The sequence below is a fragment of the Eretmochelys imbricata genome, chromosome 1 (assembly GCF_965152235.1).
Source record: "Eretmochelys imbricata isolate rEreImb1 chromosome 1, rEreImb1.hap1, whole genome shotgun sequence".
NCBI classification, from domain to species: Eukaryota; Metazoa; Chordata; order Testudines; family Cheloniidae; genus Eretmochelys; species Eretmochelys imbricata.
In genome coordinates, this window is record NC_135572.1 from 304,796,254 (window position 1) to 304,815,137 (window position 18,884).

The following is an 18,884-nucleotide window of genomic DNA, read 5'->3' on the forward strand; positions in this document are numbered from 1 at the left end:
TCTTAACAGGTGAAAGGGTTTTTCCTCTGGCCAGGAGGGATTTTAAAGGTGTTTACCCTTCCCTTTATATTTATGACAGCATGTTGGCAGTAACAATCATAAACCCCCACATATGGTTTACCCAGTGGAAGGTGACCAAAAGTCATACTGGGTATGTCTACACAGCTCCTTTACCAGAGTACCTTATAGAAGGGGCATGCCAAATGATGTGCTTGTGTAACCCACACTGACACAGTGAATAAGTCTACCCGCAAAAGCTGTGTGTGGGCTAGCCTACTGAGCTAGCTTGAATCCAGCTAGTGCAGGTAAACAGTAGCAGTGAAGACAGCAGGGTGGGCTTCAGTGAGTAGGTAGAACAAGCTTGGCATAGACCCATGGATCTGGATTCTGGCTAACTTTGGTAGGCTAGCACAGCTTTTGCTGGGTAGACTTCCTCACTGTGTTAGTGTAGGTTACACAAGCACATCATTTGGCATGCCCCTTCTATAAGGTACCCTGGTAAAGCAGCTGAGCGCTGGCTGTGTTACATTACAGATACAGGTTCTAGTCTCTTCTATGTCTGAATTGACCTTGTGCAAAGTCTCACTAGTCATCTCTGTAAAGTGGGATAATAAAACATGTGAACAGCAGTTAGTGAAAGAGCAGGAACTAGAAATGACGGTGTCCTGGCTTGCAGCTCAGTGTATTTTCTCATAAGCTTAAGGGGATAGTGGGTGGGGGGCAAAGGGAGTGTCTCTCTCTTTCTCTCTCCATTTCAAAAATCATATGCAGCCATGGAGCATGTCATGTTTTTTGCAAGAGCTCCTGCAGCAGGGGCCAGAAATCACATTCCTCATGATAAATTTATGGCAGTTGGCAACACTGTTAAGTGTAATTATATGTTTACTTCCAGTATATTTTTCACACACTAGATGTTCCTATGAAGATAACAGAGTTTCATACAGGGCATGGTCTCTGGTAACCAAAGGCGACAAAGTAGGAATCTAGCTGCTCAGAAGCCTGTTTGTAATTTATAGTTGTTTTCCTTCATAAATGTTTAAGATATATAATGATACCAGCATACATCTGATGCTAGGGACTCCCTGATATGCATCTATGTCTTATACCTCCCTCCAAAAGGCAGGGGGGATGACATGAAAAAAATGATCGAGCCTTAGGCTGCATCAGAGGCGCGACAACATGAAAAACATCAGAAGGACCAGTACTGGGAATGCAGGAGACTAGCAGCCATGCTGAGAGATACATTAAGGGATAGGTTGATACTGCAAAAGGAAAAAACCACAACCTACGCCAGCCAGTCTGAGAGCCCTGGTCAACAGACACAGGTTCGAGTTATGGGACTAAAAATAGCCCATTTGGGCTCTGAGATCCAGAGAAGGGGATGGGTCTCAGAGCCCAATCTCCAGCCCAAGAGGGAACATCTACACTGCTATTTTTAACCCTGCAACATGAACCCTGTTAGCCTGTCATTTGACCTCGGTTCTAACACTCACTGCCGTGGGGTTTTGCGGGAGAGGGGTTGGGGTTTTTTGTTTTCTTTTTGCAGTGTAGATCTACTCTAAGACAGTGTTTTGCAACGACTGGTACGTGGACCGATGCCGGTCCATAAGATGTCTTTAAAACAGTTTAGGAAGGCAGCAAGCCAGTCCCCAGTATCAAAAAGATTGAGAAACACTGCTCTAAGACAGGTTTCAGAGTAGCAGCCGTGTTAGTCTGTATTCGCAAAAAGAAAAGGAGTACTTGTGGCACCTTAGAGACTAACAAATTTATTTGAGCATAAGTTTCGTGAGCTACAGCGCTGTAGCTCACAAAACTTATGCTCAAATAAATTTGTTAGTCTCTAAGGTGCCACAAGTACTCCTTTTCTTACTGCTCTAAGAGAGTACTAAAAGGTTGGGGGGACATATCCCAGCCCCTCCAACAGTGTTTGCACTTCTGGCCTGCATTTTTCCCCTTACCAATGGTTTCAGGGATGTAATAATGTGTGCCCCTTTTTCCTCCCACCCCCGCCCACCCCTCCACACACAAGTATCTGTGTGCCAGAAGAGACTTCTCTGGATCTCATGGAGACGATCTACCTCAATCTCTTTAACAAGACTAGAGTACATTTCCTAATGTGGCTAAGACATGGTTTGTTTCTGTCCACACAGGGAAAACCAAACCCTGTAACAACACTGTTAAAGTAACATGATAGATTTTGCATTACAGGTAGGGCCTCAGTATGGGTAAACCCATTTGCAAGCTACCCAGACTACTCATGGGGTTAAATAGAAGCTAAAGGTTTATAGCTTAATGAGAGGCATTTGTAACTGAGTGTAATATAAACAGATATAGGACTTAAAAGGGTGCATTAGTCATAAAATCTTTAGGAGCAAGATAGCCCAACAGTTCATTCCAGATTCAGATCTGTTAATATATGACTGTAAGAAGAACCATAAACAAGGGTTACCATTTAAAAGCAAGCAACCTTATTTCCTATATAATCAGAGCTCAAAGTGAGAAGAAATAGGTGAAGGAAGCCATGTAATGCTGCAGCACAGGTCTGAATGTGCCTAGATATTACAGAGATAAGCATTACAGAAATGCTTGAATGGATGGCATGAAGGAACGTAACACAAGGCAGGTATAGTAAAATGGGAACAAACAGTACTGATCCGTCCTCATCAGCTGTTCCTTCCTTCTTTTACAAAGTATTTCCGTTAAACGTCTATTTAATTTCTTCATCCTTCACATTTTTCCATAAAATAGTACAAATGGTTTTGGGTTTGGGTTTTTTTTTCCATTTTGGGAGAAGTGCTGATGTTCATTCTGCTGAAACAAGTGCTGGTGACCAGCTCCTGTGAGTTTCTAGGGGGTGGGTGTGAGGGGGCAGAGACAGATGTCTTCATTTTCTTTTTGGATACACATGTAATTTGCAGGTGTTTATATTCAGAATTAGAGAAACCTTAAAAGGATCTGTTCACTTGAGCAATATGATGTTGATCCTATCTCCAGACAACATTGAAACAGAAGAGCAAAACATGGATATTTACACTTCCTATTAAACTTTATAATTTCTTTTACAAGGTTTAACACTACTGATAATAAATATCTAGTCTAGGATAGCTTTCCCATGAGATGTTACCTTTTTATTTTTTCAGCCATGATAAACTTATTTTGACCAGATTGACTTCCAGATGATCATACACACTCCCTAACAGTGGAAAAGCAAATGTAGCTGAAATCAGGAAAGAAATTTTGTCATTTTTAAACTTCAAATTGTTCTCCTTTTTGGAAAGTCTATAAAGAGACACTGCCAGACATGTATAAATCAAAATTTAAGTTTTACATTAAAACAAAACCACTTGTTCCTCCCATTTGTATTTATAAAATCAAATATTAATAGAAATTCATTCAGAATGTTTTTTTTTAATTTAGTAAATTTCAGTTTGGATTTAACTATTTCCCTGTAATGTGAGTGAAGGATAACTTTAAACTGAAACTGACTATAAACAAATGTAAAACTGACACTGCTATTTTTGGCACCTTAGAGACTAACAAATGTATTTGAGCATAAGCTTTGGTGTTGCATCCAATGAAGTGAGCTGTAGCTCACGAAAGCTTATGCTCAAATACATTTGTTAGTCTCTAAGGTGCCACGAGTCCTCCTTTTCTTTTTGCGGATACAGACTTAACAGGGCTGCTACTCTGAAACTGCTATTTTTATTGCCCAAATTGTGTGGAGTGAATGTAAATACATAAAAAAACAGCATGAATGCTGAAAATTAAATGAGATTTTAAAATATTTGAAGTGTTATTAGTGTTATTAGTAACATAAATTTGTTTTTAAAATGTATGCTAATTTACTTAACTGCCAGTTTAAAGTCTACTGTATTTTTTAAAAGCTGATATTTAGTTATCTATTGAGCTGTCCTACATTCTGTACTTCGATTTTGTCTGTAATTTCCAGCATGAGCTAGAGATAGCTTTGAAGTTGATGGCAGCTAACATGGAATTTTAAAACATTCCAAACATCCTCTTCACACAGAAAAGGGAATGAAAAATGACTGTACCACGCTCTCCTGCCTCTGCCTACTACTACAAGTAATGTTTCACGTCATAGACAGTGATGTATTTGTGGTCGAAATACGAACACACCCTCCCCCCGCAAAGCAAATTTAATCGCACTCGCACATCTCTGCATAGATCAGTGGAAAAAGTTTTAATTAACTTTTTCTCTCGTTAAGTGGATGCTGGAGGCACAGAGACGAATAATTGGCTGCAGAGCCCTGTTTGATCAAGGGAAATTGGGAATGTGAGTCTTTCCCTCCTTTTCCTGGCTTTAAATCCATCAGCATCATTTGTTAAAACAGCAACAACAACAACAACAAAAACCGGTAGGGGAGAGGGGAAGATTTTGCACTTCAGATCTTTCGCTGTGCCTCAGTGAACTTCAAATGCCCGCTAACATTCCTCTTGCTCAACTTAATCACCAATGTATTTAATCTGATTACACCCAAAAACCCATGCCCCTTGAAAGCACACTAAAACCACACACACGAATCACGAAAAGCACATTCGGCGCCTCCCCGCCCCCCACTCTGCAAACCTGCCCTGCCTGGGATCTGCGTGGACTTCCGAAGCCTTGTCGGTACCAGGGCATGGCCTGTCCTTCCCGGTCAGCAAATCCAGCCCTCCGGGTTTTCGGAGCTGCCGGCACCCCCAGCGCGGCGGCGATTGGAGAAAGCGGCCGGCTGCAGCCAATGGGCTCTGTGGAATGCTCATGTCACCGTACCGGGCTGGCGGCGCCTGAGCCCCGTCAGGGAATAAGGGGAGAAGCAGCGGCGCAGCTTGGTCACTTTTAGCCTGACACGCTCCCGCTCCCCGCAAACCCTTCCCTGCTCTCTGCGGGAAATGCGTCTCTCCAGCCTGCACTGACTTCCCTGGGGTGCCCAGGCAGAAAGGAGCGGCCAAGCCAGGCTCCCTCCAGGGGATACTTGCCTCCCTTGCTCTAAATGTGACTGATCCTTTCCCCCCGCCCAGGAATACCTTGCGGTGTTTCCCAAGTCCTTCCCCCGGAGGGTAAGTGGCAGCTCTGCTTTGCTCTCTCCCGCAGGGGAGAGAAGTGCGGTTTTGTCTGTATGAAGCGGGACTGTTTGCATTAGATTCCCACTTTGCAGTCTTGGGGGGTGAGGGGAATGTGCTGTGTGGAATGTCAGCCCCCCAGGGTCTTGTCACCTACAAATGTCTCGAGAGACTTAATTAGTTTAACAGGACCCGAAAGGTCGGAGTAGAAGCGAGGCGACTAACTTAGGCAGAAAGCAACTAGTGGCTGCCCCAGCCTAATACCTTTAGAAGCCTGTCGCCTCCGTTTGTTTCCTTAAAATATTGTCTTCGAAGTGGTGAGTTTTTAGCTTTCAGTGCTGGTGTTTTTTTTTTTTTAATTTTCTATAAACAGTAATGAAGTAAAAGCCCAAATCTGTTACTTATTAACATACCTGGGACTCAGGATGCAGCGCGAAGTTGTTAAATTTCTGCAGACGAAAAACCAAACAGATCTTGGTTATTGGATTGCCTAACCTGGCACTATTGTGTATGGGAGGAGGCTCTGGAAGATTGTCCACAAACTTGTTTGAAGAGTCTTAAATGAGAGGGGAAATAATTTGGGGGCTGACACCATACTGAGTTATAATTTGCCCCCAAGTGGAATCTGAACTAGCACTCCAAATACATGTATTATTAGCTTGAACGTATGTGTGTGCCCTGCATGCAGAACAACAAACAAACAAAAAGCAAAACAACAAACTGTGAGGGGACAAAAGGGAACAGAAGATTAGGATTTTATCTGAGGGTATTTATATCAAAGTGTCTCTGTGATTTATGCTTTACTTATTCATTTAGTTCTACACACACAGACATGGTTGTGCTTACATTTTATCTTCACACATGTACATGTTTTGGTATACAAAGACAATATAGAAATGTGTATTACCACTGCTGTAGAGTGTGTGTGTGTGTGATTTTAAATATGTTAGTGTATTTTGTACAAGTGTAGCATAGAGAGCTCCGTCTCTCTTTATAGCACCCAAGACTATAGATGGATGTGAGTTTCAGAGTGTTTGCCTGACTCAGGCTCCAGATGTGTGAGCTCAGCTGTTGCCTGTCACTTGGGTGACAACTGGTCTTTTTCCACTAAGCCTTTGCTTTCTCCATTATCCTCAACTAAGTGTCAATGTTTCAGTTTCCTTCTATTATCATGAGTGTATTCCAGTCCCATGGGACAGGGCAACCTTGTTTGGCTATACTCAGCATGCAATATGTCTGCTTTCAGACTCTCTTCCATAGGAAAAAAACAATCTCGTGACAGCTAGAGAGAGACATCTAAAATACAGCCCTAACTTAAGCTAAATATTCTGCCTCAAGAGAGCTCTGAAGGGGTGATGAATATTTGTCAAGCCTTTTTTCTCAAACAATATTTACTCCCACCAGGGGATTTTAAACATAAACAGCAACCATTTATCTTGCTGTCTGGTTGGGTTCATTTCAGTGTGCCTTCAATGTGGTTTCAGCTTAAGGTGGCGGGGTCTGGTCTTGGACAGGAATCTGTCATTGTACCCCAGCTGGGGACTGAAGAAAGCAAAATAAAGCACTCTGCTAGTACCAGTGTCTCTAAATGCCATCAACTGGAGAGTCAGGAAACTCAGTGGGGGTTATTTTACAAGCTCTCCAAGAATGTTTATACAGAGGATTTAAAGGTTAAAAATGCATATTCCCTACATGTTAAAACTAAAAGGTGTCAAAAATAAACGGCTAACATTACTCCCAGTTCAATTTTCCATGCTTTGTCACGTAGCTGAAAACTATGACTTTTAATTAACAACTTTTCTTGCCTATTGAAAAGTCAGAACATCTGTCAGTTCTTTTAGCTCATCTTGACTTTTTGCTGTTAGAGTTTATCGTGTTTTGTAATCAAAGATCTATGGAGCCATTGTTGTATAATAAAGGGTGCTGTAGTGAGTCAGCCTGGTCACCCGCATAAAAATTGTAACATCAGCTGCGGGGGGGCGGAAAGGGAGAGAGAAAGCCCTTACAGGGTTAATAGCTGAACTATTAAGATTGGAGTCAGATGTGGGTAAAAGCAACAAGGGAGTCTGTTTTTTTCCTAATATCCTGTAGTCTGATAACTCTGAAAAAGGTAATTGTTTAAAAAAAATCTGTTTTGATTTAGAATTTTTTTTAAAAAAGCAAGATGAAGTCTGCATAAACAAGAGAAGATTCTAATGTTTCGAAAGGCTAGGAAATGTCTAGAAAATTCCCGTCAGCTGAAAAGTAAAACACTGAACTGTGCATGGATTTGTCATGCACAAATACAGAATTTTGTTGATTTCCCTCTTCTAAATAGTCCATTCTCCATCTTAGTGGCATAAAGGATATCATTCAGTGTTTGTGAAAGAACAGTCTGTGTGCTGGAAAGGTTGTCTTTTCTAGTAGACTAGTTAATTATAACTTTTAATAAGAGTGGATTTAGAGTATTTGCCTTCTAGATAACAGTTTTGCAAAAAAGAAAATGTAAATGGTTTGAAGAGTATAGGTGGTGGTTGCTGTTATACTCTAAAAGTTGAATAACTTATATGTAAAAAAGATGCCTGAAGAATGACTTGGCACACTAATGACCTAACTTCTCTGTTTGGTCTGTCTTCCCCTCTGTTTTTAGAAAGAGATTAAATGAGTTTGGCATTGTTCATTTAATTGGCATATGAAAATCAGATGGGTTTTACTCTGTAACTATTTTCCACTGAAACACTGCATAAGATAAACTTGTATGGAGTTAGTTCCTATTGTATCTTTGCTGAGTGATTGGCTTGACCCTTTCCTAATACCTTGGATGAAGATACAAAGATTTAAAGTATTTTCCCAATAGCATGGCATTTACAGAATATCGTGATGGTGGATGCTGTACAAACTACCTAATACAGAATAGATAAACAGACCAACTTCAGGTAAACACAAGAATTCACTAAACACGATATCCAGGCAACCAGAGCCATGATATATGTACGACTGAATTAATTTTTTGCGACTGTTTTTAAAATGTATGAAAAAATATTTTTGACCACTTAGTGTTGTCTTGGACTTTTACCTTATGTGGCCTACAGGTAAAGACGTCAATGCCTCTGCCTAGAGGTTCATGAAAGAACAGTCTCCAAAGCCATTGCTCCTTTATATTTCAATAATAAAGCTATCACTTCATAAATATTTAAGAGAATCATTCTATGGTCAAGTGTTGCCTAAGGTGAAGGAGAATAGCAACACAGTATCTTTCCCTTGTTTCTGAGCAGGCTACATAATGACCACTTGGCTTTCTTATATCTTGAATTTATAACCTTCCTAGAAGGGTAAGTCAGCAGTATTTGATTTGGTTAGCCAACATTAAGTATTTTCTGTTTACAGTCATTCTAAACTGAGGTAAACTTGAGCTTAACTATAGTTCATTAGTGTATTCTAGTGATAAACCATTCATTGTTAGGCCCAGCTACTGGAAACACACAGATGAGTAGCTCTTACTTGCATGCGTAAGGCCACGTCTACACAGCCCGCGGTGTGGCTCTGCTGCTGCACCAATACGGGGGTGCCACTGTTTCACATCTGGGGAAGACGCTCTATGCCGAGGGAAGAGAGCTCTCCGTCAGCATAATAAAACCCACCTCTGCGAGCGGCAGAAGCTATGGGCTTGTCCACACTGGCAATTTTCTCGACATACCCCTGAGCGCAGCACGTTTCAGCGCTGTAAAGCACCAGTGTAGACAGCGCACCAGCGCTGGGAGCCAAGCCCTGCGTGGAGGTGGGTTTTTTAGAGCTCTTCCGCGACCACACGAGCCATGTGAAAGCACTGCCGCGGCATTGCTTTAGCATTGCCAGTGTAGACTAGCCCTGCGTCAGTGGGAGAAGCTCTCCTGCCGACATAGTGCTGTGCACACTGGTACTTATGTCAGTGTAACTTATGTCACTCAGGGGTGTAAAAAAACCACCCCCCTGAGTGACATAAGTTATGCCAGCATAGGCTGTAGTATAGACATAGTCCAAGTGTTTGTAGGACTGAAGACTTATAGTGGAAAGGACCAGGTCTGAAGGAGAGAGCCGTAACTCTGAGTCAACCTTCTCCCTTCCCCCACCTACTGACTGAGCAATGGTGGGAAGAAACATGTTTTACAAGTTATAGCACACTGATGTCATGACATTTCTGGCAGAGATACCAAGATAGACTAATCAGATCACTTTACTATTTGCCAGAATTACACAGTTTTTCCAGAGACTGTTCTTTTGTTGCTGGTCCATAGTCAAAAGATATTTCCAGTTATTGGAAAAAAAAATTCTCCAGAGGACTGTAATAATTCGTTCTGTGTCTTTGTATTGTTTGCTTGTTTAGACTTCACTCTAAACACATTAAACTCACTTTTCTTTAGCCTCTAGAAAAATGGAATGATTGCTCAGCATGAATTGATTAGCCTTTTCAAGGGTTATTTTTCTACAAGAAAATTTTAAAATATACAAACTGAATTAAAAATCTCAAGAGACAGAGGCATGAGCCAACACAAACATTTTTAAATACTTATGTAAACTAGCAAGCAACTGTCATTTAGCTCTTCTTGGAACTCTGCCTACAAGGGTCTATTTGATTTTTAAATGTTACCATAATGCTGGTTCAAAATGTTCCTGAAAAACAACTGACCAATCCAGCTGAGACTGTTTTTCTTACCAGTGAACCTGTGGTAGACACTGCTGAAGACAAGTCTTTCATTTCCAGTGGATTACACATCAACAAAAGGTGGAGCTGTAGCTGTGTTATTTCAGTTGTTCTGGTACTGAAGTCATGTATTCCTGTCTAAGATTTGTGTCTGAATCGTTGATTTATAGCACTCTGTAACTCTTGCTGCTTTGTGTGCTTCTCTCTTTCATTTTTCCTTCTCTCTTCCTCTCGCTCTCTAAGTCTGAAAATTTTGGCAATAATCTGATAAAAGTATTGCATACATAGACCTACAAGCACTCTCCACGCAGTTTTATTCAGCTGTCCTTTTATCTGAGGCACAGATCCCACAGCTTGCAGTTACGGTCTTTGACTTTAGTAACAATTCTGTATGAAATGTTTCCAATTACACACACTATTGGCAGCATGAAGCAACTGCATGCCAAAAAGCATTTCCAAGTGCCTTCCAAGAATCGGATTATGATTGATTTTAATTTAAATAAAGGTTGTTTGGTTTCTTGTGATGTTTTTATAACACCTTTTTCAATGTTGTTTTTATAATCTTGTATCAAGTAGCCACAATATACCATGGTATCCGGGCTTGGTTTCTGTGACTATCACCTTCCGAATCTAAGTGCACTTCTAACCTTTGCACCACTGCATGGAAAAGTCAAAGTTGTCCATATACAATATAATTAATGGGCCATATTGAACCAATGGCTCCTTAAACATCAGTGGTATATTACAGTCCAATGTGCTGTTTGGTTTTAAAAAGAAAAAATATCAGGCTAAAGATATGATATGTTCAAGTCCTGCTACAAAAATTAACTTTTTAAAAGGAATCCATATTGCAAATTATCTTCATTTCCCAAGATGTTGTGGACAGCTGGTCACTAACTGTAGGTGTTTAAAATACAGTAACACAGGATTCTGAACACGTGGTATAAAGCTTTGTCAAATGGTCTGGAATTCTTACACCTGTCCTCGCTTTAGGGCACTTTTTTGTTCTAAAGACGGTCACTATTCTTGTTAGTAAATGTGTTTTGTAACTTTTTAATTTTAATCAGAAACTTAGCAGATTTTTTTAACATTAGTCAGTGAATCTTTAAAATGACCCATGCCACAGAAGTTATTTTTAATCTTTTCCATGAGAAAATGTGAAATACTTGATCTGTTTGTGGAGCAGTCTTGAAGAGATGTTTTATAACAGGAGCACAAACTTCCTTTGACACTAACACTATAATTCTGCAGCTTTATCCATTACACTCTGATATTATCTTTACATTAATTAAGTCCTTTTGTGAAAGAGATAGCACTAGCTCAGTGAGAGATTAGCCTAGCCACACAGTCACTCGCTCTCTACCAGCTGAGCACACTGGCTAGCCAGACAGCTGCTCCATCCATAGCTCAGTGCGTTGGTGACACAAATACATGGTAACTATGGTACAAATTGAAAGCTTTTTAAAAACCTTCATGTGTGGGTCAGCTCATCTAACCACAATAAAAACTGATTTTTTTTTTTTCATGTACATACTAAAAATGAGTAGGCTATGTTGAAAGCAAACCGCTACATAAGTTTTTGGGGAAAATTTTTTTTTTCCTGCACTCAAACACAGCATTTTAATTCCCACAGTAATTTTACATCTCAAAAGTGCATGCATTCTATATAATTACTTGCGATTAAGCCGTGTTCAGGAAAGTTAGATCTTCAGAGGACCAAATGTTTTTTGTTTTGTTTTTTTAGTAAAAGTATAAGTTTCAGAAATTGGGATGATATTTTTCAAAATTGTGATTAAAAATACTGCATATAGCATATGCTAAGAAAGAAAACGACTTTTTGTGAGAATGACTAATACATATGTCCAGGCCTGGAGAGAGAGCGTGGATGTGTGTGTGTCTGCATGTGCACGCATACAAATTGCTAACCGGGGTGTAGTTCAGTCTGGAATCTTGTTAGTGACTCTCAGATGTTTCTTGTAGCAGGATACGTGTGTTTCATAAGAATTTTGAACTGCTTTCTGACGCTGTGTTCATCATAATGATCGCATGGATAACTTCATTGTGAGAGCCCTCTGACGTGTTTGCAAAGCTTAGAGAAAGAATCTAAGTGATAAATACTGAGTTCCCATTTATCCTAGGACTGAAATGATTTAGCGCTCTGTGTATGTAGAAGGAGGAAATAAAATATACAGAAGATATGTTTATATTTAACAGAATTCATCATATAAGTTTCTTTGCGCTCCTTCTATAAGCCTAAACAGCTTGGCAGGCTAATAGCCAACAAAATGTCCTCAAGTGCTGCCAAATGCGTTGAAAGTAAACCAGACTTTCCTCTATACTGAGGTCCTGGGAACTTACTTTACCTTCAGCTTTTAAAGATATTAATCAGCAAATTGCCTTGGTCTTCCTACCCTCAAACACCCAATGCAGGTTTGGGTCAGAGTAGGCATCTACTGTGAAACACTAGTTGAAGAAAATATGGTGGTTTGCCTGGATGGATGTTGAACAGTGATCAGGTGACACAGATATAGATTAGACTATAGATATGAAGGAAGCTCAATGTGTACTAAATTTGCAGACAGTGTGAACTGAATGATTGGGTATTTAGCTTATCTAAGCAATGTGGTGAGTAAGAAGGCACCTCTCAGGATTGGCTCATGTACTTCCTACAGTGCGCCCCCAAGTCCCACTGATGGCACTCAACACCTCAAGGGCGGTGTCCAGCACCTTGTGGGATCAGGCCCTGGAAGTGTAAAGGCAGCATGTATGTATGAATGCCATCACTGGGACTTGGGGATACAAGATTCCAGTGGCATCTGTAATGCTTCCTTCTCATTAATCTAAGGAAGAATCCTATATAGTTATGAAATGATAGTGAGGAGGCCTGGGAGAATGTACAATGCTAGAAAAGACAATGCAACCTCTTTCCTTTAGCTCTTAGTACACCTTGTCCCTGACAAACAATCTTATTATATAAAGCCCCAATTCTGAATCTCTAAAGCAGAAACGAGGATCCAGAGGCACTACTGAACTACTTAACTTGTACACTGCTTTAGTAACTACATTCACTTTAGTGGAGTTTCACTGGTGTATAAATGGAGTAACTCAACTATGAAACAGGCCTAAGTAGCTCTAACCTATGCAGTAGTTTTGTGATTGTAATTCATGTAGACTCTTCCATACTTGATCTCACTTACCCTTGATCTCCGCAGGTGAAAGGCTGACAATTATGGTGTTGGTGCCCTAAAATGGAAATCTTGAAAGATTTCAGAATATCTCATCCTGTCTAATCAGGGAGTGAGCCTTTATGGGACACAGCTTTTCCTTAAAAGAGCTCTCACACCCAGCAATGGCAGCTCTGACTATGAGAGTCTTGTGGTAATTGCAAAAATAATACATTTTTTAAAATGGCTTTAGCTCTAAAATAATGAGATTTTTAATCCCATGAATGTTTGGGGCCTGACGCACGAATTTTGAACACTTGGGCTTGGCAATACTGCTTATCCAAAGCTTTCAGACTTTGTCTGACTGGAGCCTCTTCTCCCGCCTTCACTTGTGGCGCTGCCTGTTTTGCAGTTCATGAACTTATCTTTTAACTCTCCCCCTGAATTGTAGGAATCATGTTTGCAGTGTCCTTTTAAACACACAGGGCTTGATTTGCCTCTCTCAAAGACATAAATCGGAGTAACTCCACTGAAATCAGTGATGGAAAAGCCATGCAAAACTGGATGAGAGAGAATATGGCATCCAGTTACTATTTTTAAGTATTTATGGTTAATCTAAAACTGCTTAATGCTGTACTATGACTTTATTATGCAAATATTAGTTTCCATACTTCTGTCATACATATTTCATTCTATATAATGAAATATATAAACAGTGCTGGAAATGTTAGGAGGTAGAACATCTCTGTTATGACTGCCCTAGCCAAAAAAGAAGGAAAAGGGAGGCAGTATTTAAACACACACATGCACATTGAGGTGGTTGTTGTTGGAAGCAGAGAATGTGAAAGGAGACTCAACCAGTCATAGACTGGGTGGTAGCACTTTGGTGGTAGCATTTTGAATTAATAGCAGTTATCGTAATGACTTACTTTGGTACTAATCTGCCAATTGTATGTACTACAGTTTCAGAAATTAAAAGCTAGTACTGCAATACAGACACGCTAAAATAGTTACTGTACTAGGATCTCATCCAGCAGAGAGTCAACTGCGCTTACTTCTGTACAGAGTCCCAAAGGAGGGTAACTCTTGAGACTGTGCTGGAGTAACTGTGTGTGCAGTTGTAATTCTGAGTATTGTGCCCCTTTCTATCACTTTATTAGCTCTCTTCTCCAACAATTCTGTCTTGAAACGGCTATGAGTCAGAAGTGATGGAGCACGACTTCTGCCCAAATAAAAGCACCATAGAGTTTGCTGTCTCCTTACATTCACACTCTTATTTCACATAGACTTTTCTATAATTGGAAAACTTGTTTTCATCTTCAGACTCTTTCTGAGCAGTTAAATGTAGAAGTGACTGCTGAACATCTACAAAAATCTCACCATTGCCATAAGTTTTGCTTGATGCTGCTATTTGTGTACTTTTTGGCAGTAGACTATGACCTCAATAGAGCATCAGTACTCAAATCACTGACTGGGATTATACAGCAGTGCTATAAAAACCTGTTCATGCTAAACTATGACTTGTGCATGTGTGTGTTTAAAAACACTCACCTCATTCATTAGTCACTATAGCAGATTCAAACTTCACCACTAGTTAGTTTTTCAAAACTAACATAATATACCTCATCTAACTGAAACTTTGCTTTGATTGCCCGTTTTGCCGTTGAAAAATAATAAAAATAGTCATCTTGTGATTGAGCTTGGAGAAGATCTATTGGTAAATTTGAAAAGATTTTTCTCTAACGTGGCAAATTACAAGTGGACTCTATGGCACAAGAGATGACACATGGTATTGCATCAAATTTTATTAGCATAAAACCAATATTTGACATACAAAACCTAGAAAATCAACAGCACATTATTCAGGATCTTCTCATTCACTCCTTAAGTTTTGACATAGTCTAGACCAGGAGTGGGCAAACTATGGCCTGCGGGCTGGATCCGGCCCCTCAGGGCTTTGGATCCGGCCCCTGGGATTGCCCCCTGTGGTGCCGCAGACCCCGCACCGCTCTCAGAAGCGGCTGGCACCACATCCCTGGGGCCTGGGGTGGGGTGGGGAGGCAGAGGGCTCCGTGCGTTGCCCTTGCCTCCAGGCACTGCCCCCCACAGCTCCCATTGGCTAGGAACGGGGAACCATGGCCAATGGGAGCTTCGGGGGAGGTACCTAGAGGCGTGGCAAGGGCAGCGCGCGGAGCCCTGTGCGCCCCCCCCCCCCCCCCCCAGGGGCTGTGCAGGGGCGTGATGCTGGCCACTTCATGGAGTGGCACAGCGTGGGGCCAGGGCAGGCAGGAAGGGAGCCTGCCCTGGTCCCGGTGCACACCGCTGCCACCCCAAAGCCTGAACCTCTCCTGCACCCCGCCCCCCAACTCCCTGCCCTAAGCCCTCTGCCTGCACCTCACACCCCCTTGCACCCCAACTCCCTGCCCTAAGCCCTCTGCCTCCACCTCACACCCCTGTGCACCCCAACTCCCTGCCCTGAGCCCCCTGTCGCACCCCACACACCTCCACCCAGACCCCCTGCCCTGAGCTCCCTCCCACAGTCCGTACCCCTCCTGCACCTCAGCCCGCTTCCCTAAACCCCTTCATACACTCCGCACTCCTCCTCTGCCCCAATCCCTTGCTCTGAGCCCGTTCCTGCACACCGCACCCCCTCCCACGCGCCGCACTCCCTCCTGCACCCCAACCCCCTGCCCCGGCCCTGCATACAATTTCCCCATGTAGATATGGCCTTCGGCCCAGAAAGTTTGCCCTCCCCTGGTCTAAACTGTAGATTGATGTTAGGTGTAGCTGAATGTTGTACTGTGTATTTCCCAAGCAGAAATCTTCTTAGGGCTGAGTATCTGTTAATAGAATATTTTTTAAAAATTTACCAAAATACTAGAAATGCAGGAAACTTAGACCGAAGCTTCCAACACTGTGTGCCTATCTAGGTGCCACACAACTGAAGTCTGCCTTCATGGTTATATGATTTCCAATTTTTATGATCTCTAGTTGTGTGGAAATAACTTTCTAACGTATATCTGGTTGGTTAGTGCAAGGGAAAATCCTAGTGCCTAGGCATTTGGTCCTCGTAGTAGCAAAGTCCATCATTTGTTGACAGTGCTTCACTATTTGCTGGTATTTAGCTGCCTGGTATTGCAGCAACACGATGATGGAGCCTAGGCTGAGCTGTACACATTGCGGTACATGCAGTAGAACTTGCAGATGGCCTCTTTGGAGTGGAGTGGTGACAGGGAAAAGGGATGTGCCCCGTGCACACAAGAGTTTGTGGGGGTTTTTTGGTTTTTGTTGTCGTTTTTTTGCAACAGAAAACTTACCTTCATTTGGGGACTGAGGCGTTTCTCCCTCCTATTTGCTATTGTTATGATTTTATTCCTACAGGGCATGCTAGGTGCTTCACAGGAGACCTACCTGAAGACAAGTCCCTGCCCCAAATAGGCTCATAGTCCAAATGATGGACGTGACAGCCAAGTGAGAAAAACACCTTCATCAGAAGGAGAGAAACACAAGTTACAGAAATGATTAAGTAGTTACTTTAAATATTAACCTTGATGGCTCAGAGGTGAGGTTTTACTTTTTTGTAATGAAAGCCATGCTGTTGAAGTCATATTTTAGTAGTGATTTGTTAAGGTGAATATGGAGGCTCCGATAGGGTGGTTTTTTGGAAGTGACTCTCATGCATAAGGCACAGAATGGCAAGACACTTACATATTTGTGTCTGAGAGAAAGAAAAGGAGTACTGAGGTGGTGGTTGTTGGAAGCAGAGAACGTGAAAGGAGACTAGACCAGACATAGATTGGGATCTGTGTTGTATGATAGGCCTTGAAGGCAAGGACAATGTGGAGCCAGTAAAGTGACTCAGAATGGGATAAGATGGCTGAAGCAATGGACTATTTGGTGTTAGCATTTTGAATTAAATGGATGGGGACTGGAGTTAGGGCATGGTTTGCATAAAAATTGCTGTTGACTGTGGTGGTTCCTGCCTGTAATTGGTGGGACTCCCTCTTCCTCTCCTGCCTTTTCATTACTTGAGATGCAGGAGCCTTTGCCCCATAAACACACTCTCTTCTGGATAGCTCAATTTCAGGGCTCTTTGCCAGTTAGATGTCACTTTCAGGCTGCACAGCTCATTACAAATCTATTCTAGGGCCTTGCCTAACTATTAAGCAGCAAGAGGAGGAAACTAGCTCTCTCCTCATGCACACTAAGATGAGCTCAGTTCAATCCTGGCTGCTATTTCAGTAAATAATTTCCCCATATATGGGACTGAGTGACATGAGATTTTGCCCCTGAAAAAGGGGGCACATATGGGCAGGCTCAAAGGCTAAAGCCAGCAGAACCTAGGAGAAAGTACCCTTTCAAATAGGGAGCAGCTTTAACAGATGCAGAACCTAAGGTGTGGAACTTCTGCCAGCCCAGCATTCAGAGCCCATTTTGGGGCTGAAATTAGCCCTAACATGTCTTTTAGGAAGTGAATCATTCCCATTAGTTTCTTGGTAACTATTTCAAGCTTTCTTCACATGGAACTTAGATGTAGACATTTTGAAAACATTACCCTAAACTTGTGACTAAAAATCATGCATATGTATTAAAAATACCACTTCTTTGGTCAGCTACCTCAAGGCCACACATGTTCAGAGGGGTGTGGCACGCAGAGCTCCTATTACAATTAGCAGGTGCTTTGGGTGCTTGGCACATTTGAAAATCGGGCTCCAGGTGCACGTGCATGTTTCGTGGGTGTACTGTAGGGGAGTGATTTTGAAAATGTGACCCTTACAACGTATAGCTTTTATTTTGTAATAAATGTCAGCTAAAAACTTCTAACTAAAGCCAACAGACTATATTTTGTTGTGTGATTGTCTGAAAGCATATGCTACTTAACAAGATACAAAAATCTTGGGCTGTTATGGAGTGGAGACTTAGTTTTAAATTATCATAATAAAGATGGCTTATTTGTTTGAACTCCATCTCTCGAACAAATTTTGGAGCTGCACTGCCAAGTATTGCACTGCCTACTTGTCAGGGCATTACTTCAGTACTAACATGGAGAGCAGAGTGCCCCCTACTACATCACAGTGTGTAATTGGACTTTGGAACTCATTGCCACAGGATGATGTTGAGGCCTAATATTTAGCAACCTTCAAAGAGGGATTGGATGTATATATGGATAACCAGACTATCTAGAGTTATAATAGTTCATGGCCAAGTACTGGAAAAATATAAAACTTCAAGTTAGTATTTATTCCTAGTGATTAGAAATTGATTTTAGGTTGCAACCTTCATGAGGTTGGTGATATTTTCCCACACCTGCATGCTATGGGTCTCTTGCACCTTTCCTGTAAGTATTGGGTGCTGGTCGCTGTCAGAGAGAGGGTATTGGACTAGATGGGCCACTGGTCAGATCCGGTAAGGCAAGTTGGATGAACAAGCATAATGTTCTGCAGCACCCTAGCTTTTCTTTGGAGGTCTTTTATTCAGGAAGTATTTTATTTTATTTTATTTGTGATAACAGGTGAGAGCAAGACCTGCGGTAGTGGAACTGGTAATTATTGATTTCCAGTGTAGCCCGGTTGATCTTAGATCACATTTTTTTCCACTGAAAGTTTCTCTCTTATCTATCCATCTGCTCTTGGGATGAGGTCACACTAAGGGAGATGGCATGAGGTAGCTTTTAAGGGCTACATTTCATTACATAGTTTGGCAAAGGTTAATAAATTATAGCTTTCCAGATTAATGACTTAAACACACTTTCTTCAAGTACATAAAGTACAATAAATTTCCCTTAAGTGTCATAACAGGCAAAACAAGAGTGTTTGTGTATGTGGGAAAAGATCAGTTGTCTGAAAAGGGAGCTACAAATTCCAGAATATAGCTTTGTCAAGAAAACAAAGCAAAGTATGCCCCATGCAATGCTGTTTAATGAAGAGTCCCCCACAGTCAAAAATAGTAAACAAGACACTAGGTGGCACTCTTAAACAAACTTGGAATGTGACCGT